General features: G+C 38.3%; 1 protein-coding gene across 50 annotated transcripts in view; it reads left to right on the forward strand.

Annotated features, from left to right (window-relative positions):
* Nucleotides 1-13,553, forward strand: part of NRXN1 (neurexin 1) — a 1,231,187-nt gene that overhangs the window by 1,177,495 nt on the left and 40,139 nt on the right. The gene's annotated exons all lie outside the window — the stretch shown is intronic.

Raw genomic sequence — 13,553 nt, forward strand, 5'->3', positions numbered from 1 at the left:
AGTAGAAAAGCGTTTGCTAGGTTGACTTGGAACTCTAAAATGTAAGGACATTTCCAAAGACATGCCATTCAAACCAAGGATAAGACAAGGGTACTTCAAACAGTTCATGAAAAATGCATGCTATGAAAAAACCATATGTGGTCTTCAAAAATTTTTTGTACCAAAATAAACTTCTCTTTCAATTGCATTTTCTACAAAGCTTTTTGAAGTACCATCCTACTTGTTTTATATCTGTAAATATTACAAAATCAGAGGGACTTACAAGTTACTTTCTTGATTGTGGATTTCCTGTTTATTTTCCTGCATGTATGTATTTCCATCTTTATTGAAAGAGAATATTTTTATCATTACCACGATTTTAGCAACACATATATAATATATATAGGATGATTAAATCATTTTGATTCTTTTATTTTTAGTTTTAAAATAAATTATTTCTGTTGGGAATATTTTCAGATTAGAGAAGTGTTCTAAAGATAGAGTGTTATCCATCCACCTTTTCCTAATATTTATAGCTGATGGAACCACTCTACACTCGTCAACACTAAGAAATTAACATTCAGTTACTTTGTTTTGAGAAGTGATTTGTTTTCACAATTCATTTGTCATAAATGTTACAGAGTTACATCAGACTACTTTTGGCAATTTTTAGTGTCACTTGGTTGTATTCCCACTGTTTAACTAAGAGACGCTGCTAACTGGGCTACTCAGGTTTTCCACCCAAAACCACTCCATCAAAAATTTGTGAGTAAAAACAATTAAGTCAAGGGCGATCCTTCTTATCTGTACCTGTTTTTTCTTAAATGTCAAATTTATCATGAGGTTAGTCCGAGGATAGATCTCTTTTACTTTTTCATTTTATTTGAAAAATCAATACCATTCCCAATTATTTTCTTCTAAATTTCAGATCTACCTTTATAATTGCTCCCCACTCACTTTTACTACAACAAGTCTCAGTATAAACAGATTTTTGTGGCTTATCTAATTTTAGAATGTTTTCTTTTAACTGATTTATGTCAGGATATTGTATTGGAGAAAGTTCTCTGTCTAATAGTGGGCTGAAGATAAATGAGTTTTCTGGTATTTAATTTCCCCATCTGCCAGGAGAGGGGTTTGTAGCTCTAGTACTTCACAATTTTAGAGAATGAATATGTGTGTTTCCTTTTAAAACCTTTTTCAATTCTTTAAGTCATCTTACCTGAATTCTGAGATGAATTTCCATCTGGGATTATATGGACTTTTCATTTTGGAGGTAGTTTGCGAATGATTCAGTCATGACTTGCATTAATTAAAGCAAAGCTTCTTTTCCATTTCCATAATGAAGTATACAGCGACTCATTAGCATTCTGTGGGTAACCCTAGTAGATTTCAGAGAATCAGCTATTTGGAATCCCAGAAACTCGCATAGGAAATCCTATAGAAGAAATAGCATGTTTTCATCTTGACAAATGAGGAATACTTTGGCAGTGTGCCTTACAAAGCAAGCGAATTTCTGTGAAAATGAAAGAATGAGACCCTATGCTGCTCATTCTTCTTTTTCTTAGACATTCTACCTATCAACTCTCTATCTACATTTGAAAGGCAGAGAGACACACAGAGACAAAGAGAGCTTGCACGTGCTGCTTCATTCCCCAAATGTCTGCTGGGGCATTTGGCTGGGCCAGCCATAAACCAGGAGCTTGGAACTCAATAGAGCTCACTCACGTGAGTGGCCGGCAGTAACCCGAGTATTAGACATCACCTTTCACTCCGAAGGGTGCTCATTAACAGGAAGCCGGAATTTCAAACAGCTGTATTGGAAACCAGGCCTTCCAATACAGGATGCAAGTGTCTCACGTTACCTCTTTGCTGTAAAATACATGCCCTCCCCTTTCTTCACTTGTGCTTTAAACTTCCACCTTTGCTAAGAGACCTTGAAAATATTTCAAATCTATTTTTCATACAATGAATACCGAAAGAGGTAAATTATTCATTATAAATGAAAATATTTATTACCATGTGTCAAGAAACCCTGATTCCCTATCTGGTATTCCTAATAAGAAACCAGTATTATTAAATCAGAGGCTGAATTTATTAAATAATTACCGACATGACTGCTGTATCTACTGTGTGTATTTTTAGGCTAGATATCAATAAATATTTTATAAAGTGCTGCATTCTCTGTATCTAAAGTCCTTCATCCCCAAATCAGTTTCAGACTCTCCTGTAAGAAATAAGGTACACTGTGCCTTCTCGAGGAAATGGAAGAGAAGTGGTGGCAGAAGCCATCAACAACAAAGTCTGCGAAAAATTCTCATTGCTGATAAACATTTATGGAAAAAATAAATCATAAAAATGTCAAATGAGATCCTCAGAGAACAGAGTTTGTAAACACTTTTCTATAAACATGATGAAGAGAGAGGGTCAGTCTTGAGAACAAAAGGTTAGGTGCTGGGCAAATTATTTTTAAGGATATTACCAATTTATATATAAAAACGAATGTAATTTACTAGTGTTTCTAGTAATTGGAAATATTTAAAATAAAAATATTCTTAGACACAAATAAATAAGCTTAGAATTTTGACACTGATCATTTTGACACTGATAATTCTTTTTTTTTTTTTTTTTTTTTTGACAGGCAGAATGGACAGTGAGAGAGAGACAGAGAGAAAGGTCTTCCTTTGCCGTTGGTTCACCCTACAATGGCTGCCGCGGCTGGCGCGCTGCAGCCGGCGCACCACACTGATCCGATGGCAGGAGCCAGGTACTTCTCCTGGTCTCCCACAGGGTGCAGGGCCCAAGCACTTGGGCCATCCTCCACTGTACTCCCTGGCCACAGCAGAAAGCTGGCCTGGAAGAGGGGCAACCGGGACAGAATCCGGCGCCCGACCGGGACTAGAACCCGGTGTGCCGGCGCCACAAGGTGGAGGATTAGCCTAGTGAGCCGCGGTGCCGGCCCAACACTGATCATTCTTAAGATATGGGTGATGGGGCCAGCTCCGTGGCTCACTTGGTTAATCCTCTGCCTGTGGCACCGGCATCCCATGTGGACGCCGGGTTCTAGTCCCAGTTGCTCCTCTTCCAGTCCAGCTCTCTGCTGTGGCCCAGGAAAGCAGTGGAGGATGGCCCAAGTGCTTGGGCCCTGCACCCGCATGGGAGACTGGGAGGAGGCACCTGGCTCCTGGCTTTGGATCGGTGCAGTGCACTGGCCATAGCAGCCATTTGGGAGGTGAACCAGCGGAGGGAGGACCTTTGTCTCTCTCTCTCTCACACTGTAACTCTGCCTATGAAATTAAAAAAATGAAAGATATGGGTGGTTTAGTAATTACAGTTTTTTTTTTTTTTCAGTTTGCCATCTGAGTTTAAATAGAGACTATTCACTACCCACCACAATTCGGTGGATACTTTGGGAATACAGCAGTTAGAAAAATAAATTTGTATGTACAGTGGAGGTTTGGCTCTTAATGTACTGTAATGTACTTAATGTACTGTAATGGGTGGAATTAGCTCTAGAAAAAATATTTGTGGGTTCTGAAGTATCTGCACCATAGAACTCACTACCCCTATATCATTTTAATTAAAGTGACTGAGAAACTGCTTCATTTACCTTAACAGAAGATGTCTAAGGTGAGAAACATTCTCTATAGGATGCTTTCCTGATTTGTGTCTTAAGGCTTAGTGTATAAGAGTGAAGCCTTTTCTACCACTAGGGGAGAAAAACCCGGAAGACACAGCTGAGTTAGTCAACCCAGAGCAGAGTCCATCTGATTCCATCTGATGAATCATCTTGTGTGTTTTATAGTGATTTTTAACAGCCTCTTTCTAGAATTTTGAAATCAAGACTTATTTCAGATCTCACTGGGTAAGATATAAATTCTACTTTCCTAAGTCTAAAATAGCTCCATCTTGGTCTCACTTCTAAAGCAGACTGAGATACCCTACCACCACCCAAAAATAGGTGAAGGACACTTTTCTCTTTTTCTGGTCTTCCTTTTGCCATTGTCTTTCTTTATCATTGCCTATATGCTTTGCCTCTTTTCTTCTAGTTGGTCTCCACTGTGAGTCTGTGAGTTGCATCAAGTGCTTTCTTCTGCCCCATTCCTGTCATTTAAGTATCCAATTTTGATATCCATACATGGTTTTAAAATTCTTACTCACGAACCCATTGTTTTCAGATCTCGGAGGTCAGGAGAATTCCCTAATTCTGTGAAGTTGGGGAGAAATACATTGAGTACAACTTAATTGTTAACTGGACAAGGGTTCTGTAGGATTGAAAAGTCAGATCACACATTGTAGAGGGTAGTAACTATTTTGTCGGAAACTATAGCATCCTAAAGCTATAATCATCAGAAATTTAATTTTAAGTGAATCCTTGACATTTTATTTTTGTCTGTTTTCTTTTCTTTAAATATTTATTTATTTGAAAGGCAGAGTTACAGAGAGGCAGAGGCAGAGAGAGAAAGAGAGTCTTTCATCCACTGGTTCACTCCCCAGATGGCAAATAGCTGCAACGACTGGAGCTGGGTCTATCTAGAGCTTCTTCCAGGTCTCATAGGTGAGCACAGCAGCCCAAGGACTTGAGCTGTCTTCTGCTTACCCAGGCCGCAGCAGATAGCTGGATCAGAAGTGGAACAGCTGAAGCCGGCGCCGCGGCTCACTAGGCTAATCCTCCACCTTGTGGCGCCAGCACACCGGGTTCTAGTCCCGGTGGGGCACCGGATTCTGTCCCGGTTGCCCCTCTTCCAGGCCAGCTCTCTGCTGTGGCCAGGGAGTGCAGTGGAGGATGGCCCAAGTGCTTGGGCCCTGCACCCCATGGGAGACCAGGAGAAGCACCTGGCTCCTGCCATCGGATCAGCGCGGCGCGCAGGCCGCGGCAGCCATTGGAGGGTGAACCAACGGCAAAGGAAGACCTTTCTCTCTGTCTCTCTCTCTCACTGTCCACTCTGCCTGTCAAAAAAAAAAAAAAAATTAGTGGAACAGCTGGAACTTGAACCGGTGACCATATGAGATGGGGGCACTGGAGATGGCACCTTTACCTGCTATGCCACAGAGCTGGCCCCTTGTTTTTTCAGTTTTAATTTGTTTTATTTGTATTTTGTTGCAAATTTTTCTTTTAAATAAAGAGGTTTGTTTAATTTTACCATAGATGAAATGCCCTATTTCATCACAATTCTGGATTTTTCAAAAAATCTGATACTCAAATTTGGTTACCAGATGCAAAGGTATTGTAGGAACATTAGCAGTCACTGGAAGCACAGGGTTAGTTTTCTAGACAAAGCATGCCTGTTGCACACATAACCACGTTATCCCATAGTAACTCAGCAGGACTGCTAAGGGGACAGAAGGCAGTTATTGATATTATGAAAAGCCCAGACATTAACTAGAAATCATAGGATTTACATTCTTTAACCACAGAACTGAATGTCTGTTTTCTCAGTCACCCATTAAAAAAAAAAAAAACAGATATCTTAAGAATTCTTTTATTTTTCCAGTTCTTTTTTCTTAAAGTTTATTTTTTTTTGTTTTCATGTATATGAAAGGCAAGTCACAGAGACAGAGATCTCCCATCCACTGTTTCACTCCCAAATGCCTGCAACAGCGCAGGCTGGGCCATTCTGAAGCTAGGAAGCTGGAATTTCGTGCACATTTGCTATGTGGGGAGGGAAGACCAAGTACTTGAGCCATCACCTCTCCTTCTAGGGTACTCATTAACCAGAAGAGCTGAGACTAAATCAGCACCCCAAATAGGATACAAGTGTCACAAGCAGAGGCTTAAGGGGTTGTACCGCAATGCACATCCTTCTAGTTTGTTCTTAATGGTCACTTTATTTTTTTTTCCCAATTATAAAATTGCTAAGGTTAGGTTTGGAGGGCATAGTTGGGAACTGGGAGATCACAGCATATTATTTGACCCACTAACCTTTTCTGTTACCACTTTGGAAATATTTTTGGTGCTATTCATCTTTAGGAGTGAATCTGGTCATAAAAGAGAACAGAATTGACTTGGGAAGGATATGAGACTACAGAATTTTCTACTGTATCAACCTCTGAACAATCAGATGTAAAGGACTGATTAGCTGATTCACACTATTTCCATAGAAATTTCAGTGCATATTTTTAAAAAAAGTCTAATTCATTTTTGTTTAAAATAAATAGGCATTCAAAGCAGATTTTTGCAACAACTCAAAATTGCTGATAGTTGTGGTTTTTTGTATTGTTTTCTTTTTAGATCCACTTGACAGTTTGCATAGCTTACTAATTATTGTGTTCTTAAACGTTTAATTCCAGCATTGCTATAGGCTTGTTCGGATGGGGTTGGGAAGAGGCCAGCACTACTGCACTACTGTACTTCAACAGTACATAAACAAGCTTTTTTTTTTTTTTTTTATGATAGGCAGAGTGGACAGTGAGAGAGAGAGACAGAGAGAAAGGTCTTCCTTTGCCGTTGGTTCACCCTCCAATGGCAGCCGCAACCAGCGCACTGCGGCCAGCACACCGCGCTGATCCGATGGCAGGAGCCAGGTGCTTCTCCTGGTCTCCCATGGGGTGCAGGGCCCAAGCACTTGGGCCATCCTCCACTGCACTCCCTGGCCACAGCAGAGAGCTGGCCTGGAAGAGGGGCAACCGGGACAGAATCTGGTGCTCCGACTGGGACTAGAACCTGGTGTGCCAGCGCCGCAAGGCGGAGGATTAGCCTAGTGAGCCGCGGTACCAGCTCATAAACAAGCTTTTAAAGCTGAGTCAGGGGCATAGGGAGAATGTGTGTGTGCATGTGTGTGTTTTGGAAAATGGGTCAAAGTAGCCTAGTGAATTTTAAATACCTGCCAGATTTTGGTAACTAAACCATGCTTTGTGAAGGGTTTCATCAATAACCAAGTGTAGGCGATAGTTTGTTCCCCTGCAGCATCATTTTATGTAAGGTACTTTTATCATGATGAGTCATCTGCAGCAAAAGTATTTTTCCCTAGGAAAATCAAAGAATTTAGACCCTTAGAAATCAGCTTTTTCTTGCTAGGGATTAAATTTTTCACCTATATAGTCATTCAATCTGTATAGTCCTAGTTTTAGATGAAAACAGCCTTGGTTTTTGAGAGAATTTGTTAGTAATTGTTTCCTATATTATATAGATTGCTTTAAAACTTTGCAGTTGTAATGTTCTGTAGATTCTGTGTATATTGTCATTGAATTACAAGTTTTGAAATTTAGAAATGTTAACTGAATCACTTAAGAAAAATTGAGGTAGAGATGATTCATATGAAATAAATTATGCCTTTTGCCTATAGTTTTGATGTTGGTGATAGTGCTGTTGCTTTGAACAGGGGCTTGATTTGATAACTAGAACTACATACTTTAACTTTCTTCCTTGCAGTGTAGAATGGGACCCTTTTAAAGAGATTCTCCACAATTCATTAGACTTCAAATATGCTTTCATAACACATCCTTAAATAATGATCACACTTCTTGAAGGATATGTCAATTTCAAATGGTGAAATTCAATAGAAAATTTTTACAGCCATTTCACATTGAAAAGACAACTCTGCAACTATGTTTAAATGATTATTGTTGATTTTATATACACAGTTCCTCTTGGAGTAGGCAGTTAGTGAGATTGGTCAGCTTAGAGCAGATGATGAATCACTAGATCTTTGTATTTGCGTAAATAAATAAATAATAAATGGTAATTTTGTGGTTTCTAGTTGCTATAAAGAACAGTTATTTCCAAGCCTTTCAAGACATAATGGCTGGCACACATTGTATGCTTTGTGATTTAAACCTCTACATATGAACTCAGTTGAATGCTTGAGAGCTAAGAAGAAACTCTTACACATTCTTGCAAACCATTGCCATAGCAACACATTTAAAATTTCCAAGGTCTGTCTCCCTTGAGTTTGCACCTGCAGTTAGCTTATTATGAAACAAAAAAGAAGGCTTTCCAACTTGAAAACGCTTTGGAATGACTGGGAGTATGTTTTAAAATAAAGCAGAGTTTAAAAGTTGAAAAGCAAAATAGAACATTCAGGGGAAAAAAGTACGTTTGCATTCTTCATGCAACATTTGGCTTTTTCACCCCTCCTCCTTCATAGTACTTTAGTCAAGGGCAAATGTCTATCTCTTACGTTTCTTAGACTATTGGGATTTTGCCCACTTTATTGAGAACATATTGCCTCCTGGCATGCCAGAGTAACATATGTGCATGTCTTAAAAATAATAAAGGTGTTAATAGCTAAGATTTATTTGGTGTTAATTATGTACAAGAAACAGTGTTAAGCATATCATCTATCATGATTTTCTTAATTGTTATAACTACACTGCTAATACTTCATACCTCTCATTTTACAAAGAAGTTAAATGAATCACTCAAGTTCCAGCAGATTCAAATGGCAGAGCCTAAATTTATGCTCAGGTGTATCTTATACCAATGGTCATGCACCAGATCACTAGGGAGCAGCATTATAATATCTCATGGCTTGTACCAGGATTCCTCAATGCCTCAAGCAAATGGCTGGTCCTAGGAAACTGGCAAAATACCTACCACGGACACAGCATCCCTCTCCTTGCTCAGTGTGCACTATGGATAAATACAACTGAACACCTGTTAGGCTGCAGTCAGATTCTACCTATAAGTATAAGCCAGTGGACCGCCTATTATTTTAAGTAGCAAGGTGGTCAAAGACAGTAAAACAGTCACTATTTTATTGCATTGAATCATCTCAACTTCTTCCCAGTGAACTTAGTGGAACAAAAAAAAACAAAAAACAAAAAACAAAACAAAAAAAAAAGGTTTGGCCTCTATTCGGTTAGATCTTGGGAAATAAAAATTGAGATATCTAGAATCTAGCTTCAATAAACTTTCTTGGTCTCAGTTAGCTATAAAGTCTATTTCAGAATTATCATATTACTGTAAGAGTCATAAATAATTGTGCTACCTTCATGAGAAACTTTGCATTTGCAGAAAACTAACAAGTCTGGTGTATCAGAAACTAGGAGCTTTAATTGAGGGTTCTAAAGCACTAAGGGTTTTTAATTTGAGAGCCTGATACTTATTGTTTTTCAAGGTGAAGACCCTTGATTATCTGGATTTTTCAGCTCAAAGTGTATCTGAAGGAACAAATTGGAAGGGAAATAGGGTCTATAAAGCTTGGCAACAGAGGAAAACTAGATAGAGCTTGCATAGGCTAAAACTAGATGGAGCTGGGGAGCAGAGGCAGTGATACGCTCTGTAATCTTACAGCACTACTCTTGCCAGGACTGATGCTCCTAACAGTGATATAAAATCATCAAGAAAAGCTTGTCTTCTGAACTTTGTTTAAAAAGCTACATTTACATGATTTCAGAAATTCTCCTGATGACACATGGCATGTTTGTTGTGAATAGGTTTGTTTCTTGTCCTTAGCATACATCCCAGTATTGAGAATGCAGGGAAGAAGGGAAACAGGGATTACAGAGGGATGCAAGAAGGCAAAGGACACGTTTGGATGGCAGAGACTTGAGAGCAGCCGCAAGGAAATGTGTAGGGATTGAATGGAACAGATTGTAAATGCAACACAAGAGAGAGGAAAGCTGTCCAAGAGAATGTGGTTAGTTGCTTAGAGCTCTAAGGGTTTTTTACATGTGATCTTATCACAACATTTTCATGGCCAAAGGAAAAAAAAAGTGTGTGAAATGGTGATCAAAGAAGAGGTCATTAGGTAATGGCATACTAAATAAAACACTCAAATACCTGTGGGAAGAGTTCAGCAACAGATGCTAGCTAATGAAATGTGTGCACAAACCCAGGCTCTCTAATAAAGCTACTGGTTCTTGATCAAAGGCAATTAGCAAAATTCTCACCCAGTCTCTGCACATGAGTTCTTCAGTTGGCCCCTAATGGACTTTGCACCAGCTGCTGAGTGTTCTCCAGTCTGGTGGCAATAAGTGATGTTGGTGAGCACCATTCCCAGGATTTCTCGAAGGTCTTGATTAAAATTTCAATTAAAAAGACAAACTGTGGAGAAGCAATAACTTATTCCTGTTGCTATTTTTATCTTGAAACATGAAACTGGAAGCAATAAAAGGAGTATGATGCCAACCAGATGGAGAGTCAGGAGGTCTGGATCTATTCCCGAATCCCTCGCTGAGCTATGCAGTGTGTTGATACTGTACACCCGACCTAAACCTGACCCTGCCAACTTAGGGTTTCCCTATCTTTACTGATAAGAGATTGGAACAGATAATTCTGCAACCCTCCAAATCGAATTTGATCAACGCTTGATAACATCATGCAACCAGAGAAAAGAGAAGCTCTTTGTATTTTTGATACATATGATAATCTTGTGATGTTTTAAGGGTGTTTTTAAAAGTGTTCTTGTGTCAAATATATAATTTATTCTGTTTAGAGCATGCTTAAACAGGGTGGTGTGAATTTAAGTCAGGAAATGGCATTTTCTTTGTGAAAGGAATATCTATGACTAAAGATCTGGGAAATCTAGTGCTAGGAATAATGTTTTCTTCCCATATTGCCATGAGAACAAAGTCAGAAAATGTACGAAGACATTCATTTTGAGAGCCAACTGTGTAGTGTCATTGCTGCTCACAATAATATCTCCCAGGTACCAGCTCCTGTGCTAGTCAGTATGCCTAGCTGGGCCTACATAGCATTCATAATAGTCCTACAAATTTGCTGTAAGTAACTTTAATAAATCTAGAGAAATTAGGAAACTTGTCCAGGGTCACACAGCTTGTAAATGGCAGAGTTAGAATTTAAGTTCATTCTCTTCAGCTCCTCCATGCTCAGCGGTGGACAGAGCAACTCTGTTCATAGAGGCCCTGTGTCACATACCTGAAGGTTCCCATTGCAATCCAAGGCACAGAATCTGGTCATTTATCATTTAATTTAATTCCATCAGTGCCAACACTTAGGAATGATCTTTGAGAACTATTTGAGGCTGCCAAGTCCCCCTTCCCCTTCGACAAACATGAAAGGTCTTCAGAAAGTTTGTGGAAATGCTTCTTATGAGGAAACTGCATGAACTTCAAAATGTTATGCATAAACATAAACTCATCTTTTAATTCCTTTTTTTCCATGGAGATTTTGAATTCCCCTCCTATTTGGAAATTTATCCCGATAGACTGTAGGCTCTTTAGTCATTTGATTTGGGGAACTAGACGTCGAGTCTCAAGGCTCGTGATACTTAAAACTAAATCAACAAATAGACCCAGAATACCTTCCTTGTGCCAGAAATCTTTTTAGCAGATAAAAATAGGCTTTGCCTTATATCACAAATTTCTACTCAAAGAGACATTTCCAGATTTCTTTGACTTATGGAAAATGGTGTGAAATTCCAACCTCTAGTGTTATTGATGGGCCCAAGGTGCTACCATGTGTTGATTAGTCAAACAACATTTAGTCTTTGGACTTTTCTTGCTAGGTGACATCTGTGCTGTTGAGATAGCCTCATGGGGAGCTGTGACAACTCAGATACAATAGGAAGGGTTATAAAATGAATGTGAAGGAAAAAGAAGGAAAGTACAAATCAACAGCATTTATTAATTATAAAAAAGAAAGAGCACCAATTGCTTGAAAATGAATAGTGATGCATTTTTCAAAGAAGTTAACACAACCATGCTTGTTCTTGATTTTCACCATCATACCTTTTCCAGTCAGCTGATAGATCAGGTAGCAGAGAACATAGAACAATTCTGATTCCCCAGTCTCCCAAATTTTATTAAATATTTGTAAAATTCTGAGGTTTTTTTTTTTTTTTTTTTTTTTTGGTCAAGGATGATAAAGTGATGTCTAATGTTGGGCTTATTTTCCCTATTCAATCATTTATATTTTCCCTATATTGCTAGCTAGAATGATTTCTTTTTTTAAAAATTTATTTGACAGACAGTGGGGAGAAAGAGAGAAAGATCTTCCTTCCATTGATTCACCCCACAAATGGCAGCTATGGCCAGAGCTACGCCGATCCAAAGCCAGGATCCAGGTGCTTCCTCCTGGTCTCCCACATGGGTGCAGGCGCCCAAACACGTGGGCCATCCTCCACTGCCTTCCCCGTCCACAGCAGAGAGATGGATTGGAAGAGGAGCAACTGGGACTAGAACCCAGTGCCCGTATGGGATATTGGCGCTGCAGGCAAAGGATTAGCCAAGTGAGCCACGGCACCGGCCCTAGAATAATTTCTGACTGATTGGGTATTTGTCTCCTATATGCTAGGAATTGTGCCAACAACTGGTAGTGTAAACTTGAACATGCAATATAAATCTTACATCTTTAATAAATCTGTAAAAATTAAATAACTAATTTGTAAAAAGATAGGTGCCACCTCAAACTCAAAATAAATTGGCTTTGTATGGTACAACCCTATATTGTAGATATTCTGACTCAACAAATCATACTTTTTGTTCTTCTGTATGGCTCTTTATTAACCAAAAGTGTTCACTAAATGATTAGGAATGTATGTATGAATGAATGAGTGCATGGAAGAATCAATAGATTTGAATTGTATAAGCTCATTCTGTTCTATTTCATGATCTGAATTTGTTAGCTAGTCTCAAGCAGACCTTATTCTCTTGTAGTTTATTTCAGGAAGACTATAAAACTTTGTTCTGTAGTTAGATTTTAAAGGAAAATATTATAAAAGGCATAGTTTAAATGCAATTAAATAAAGGTATTTACAATATAAGACAATTGAAATGTGGTTTGCAAAATTCAGATAGTGTTGAGTGATAATAAATGGTAAAGGAAAAAGAATAGTAGTCAACTATTTCTCTCTGTCTTTCCTAAAAATTATGCTCCATCTCATTGCTTTCTCAAAGAACAGAAATATTTCAAAAAGTAAGCAAGCCAACTTTTTTGCAAGACATTTTTAGCTTTGCCTTGCTTCTAACCTTCAGTCATTCTCCTTCTCAGTTAAAGATAATGTCACTTTTTGCTATTTCTCTACCATAAATTTTGAGCCATGGGGTATAATGTGGAAACCAGTTATGAAGTTTCATTGTCACTTCTCAAGATGTGATGAGGCAGATAAATCTTTGAAAGAGTGTGATTTTATCACAATTCTCATCTCCCACATTCAGGAGTTGTACTCCTCAAAAATAATCTATATTTGCTCACTCTTGTTCTGAGATTTAATGAGCTGTTATAAATGAGTGATTGTGCCAAATACACATTGTCACAGATATGCAGTGAACTTAGAGTGCATACCCATCAACAAAAAGAAGCAGTTACTTAAAATGCAATGATCCTAGCAAATTCAAGTGTTATATATAACACTCCTATTTCTAAAGTCAAGATGAATACCTCACTCTTAAGTATATTAATTATATTTCACTATTGTTATTTTATAATGTTATTTTCATACTGTTTTTATGTAGATGCTTAAGGAATATAAACTCTTTTTTTTTGCAATTTTTTTTATGCTGATGGCACTTTAAATTAACCGTTGAACTTCTGATAGATGCCTTGAGGGAATAAAATATAGACATAAATTCAGTCATACAGAAATACACAAAATAAAATAATATGTTAATCAAAGCAGTCAACTCCCATATTTATAGATTTTGAGATAATTTGGAAAGATACATACCTCCAC

This window comes from Oryctolagus cuniculus, chromosome 2 (assembly GCF_964237555.1).
Source record: "Oryctolagus cuniculus chromosome 2, mOryCun1.1, whole genome shotgun sequence".
Taxonomy (NCBI): domain Eukaryota; kingdom Metazoa; phylum Chordata; class Mammalia; order Lagomorpha; family Leporidae; genus Oryctolagus; species Oryctolagus cuniculus.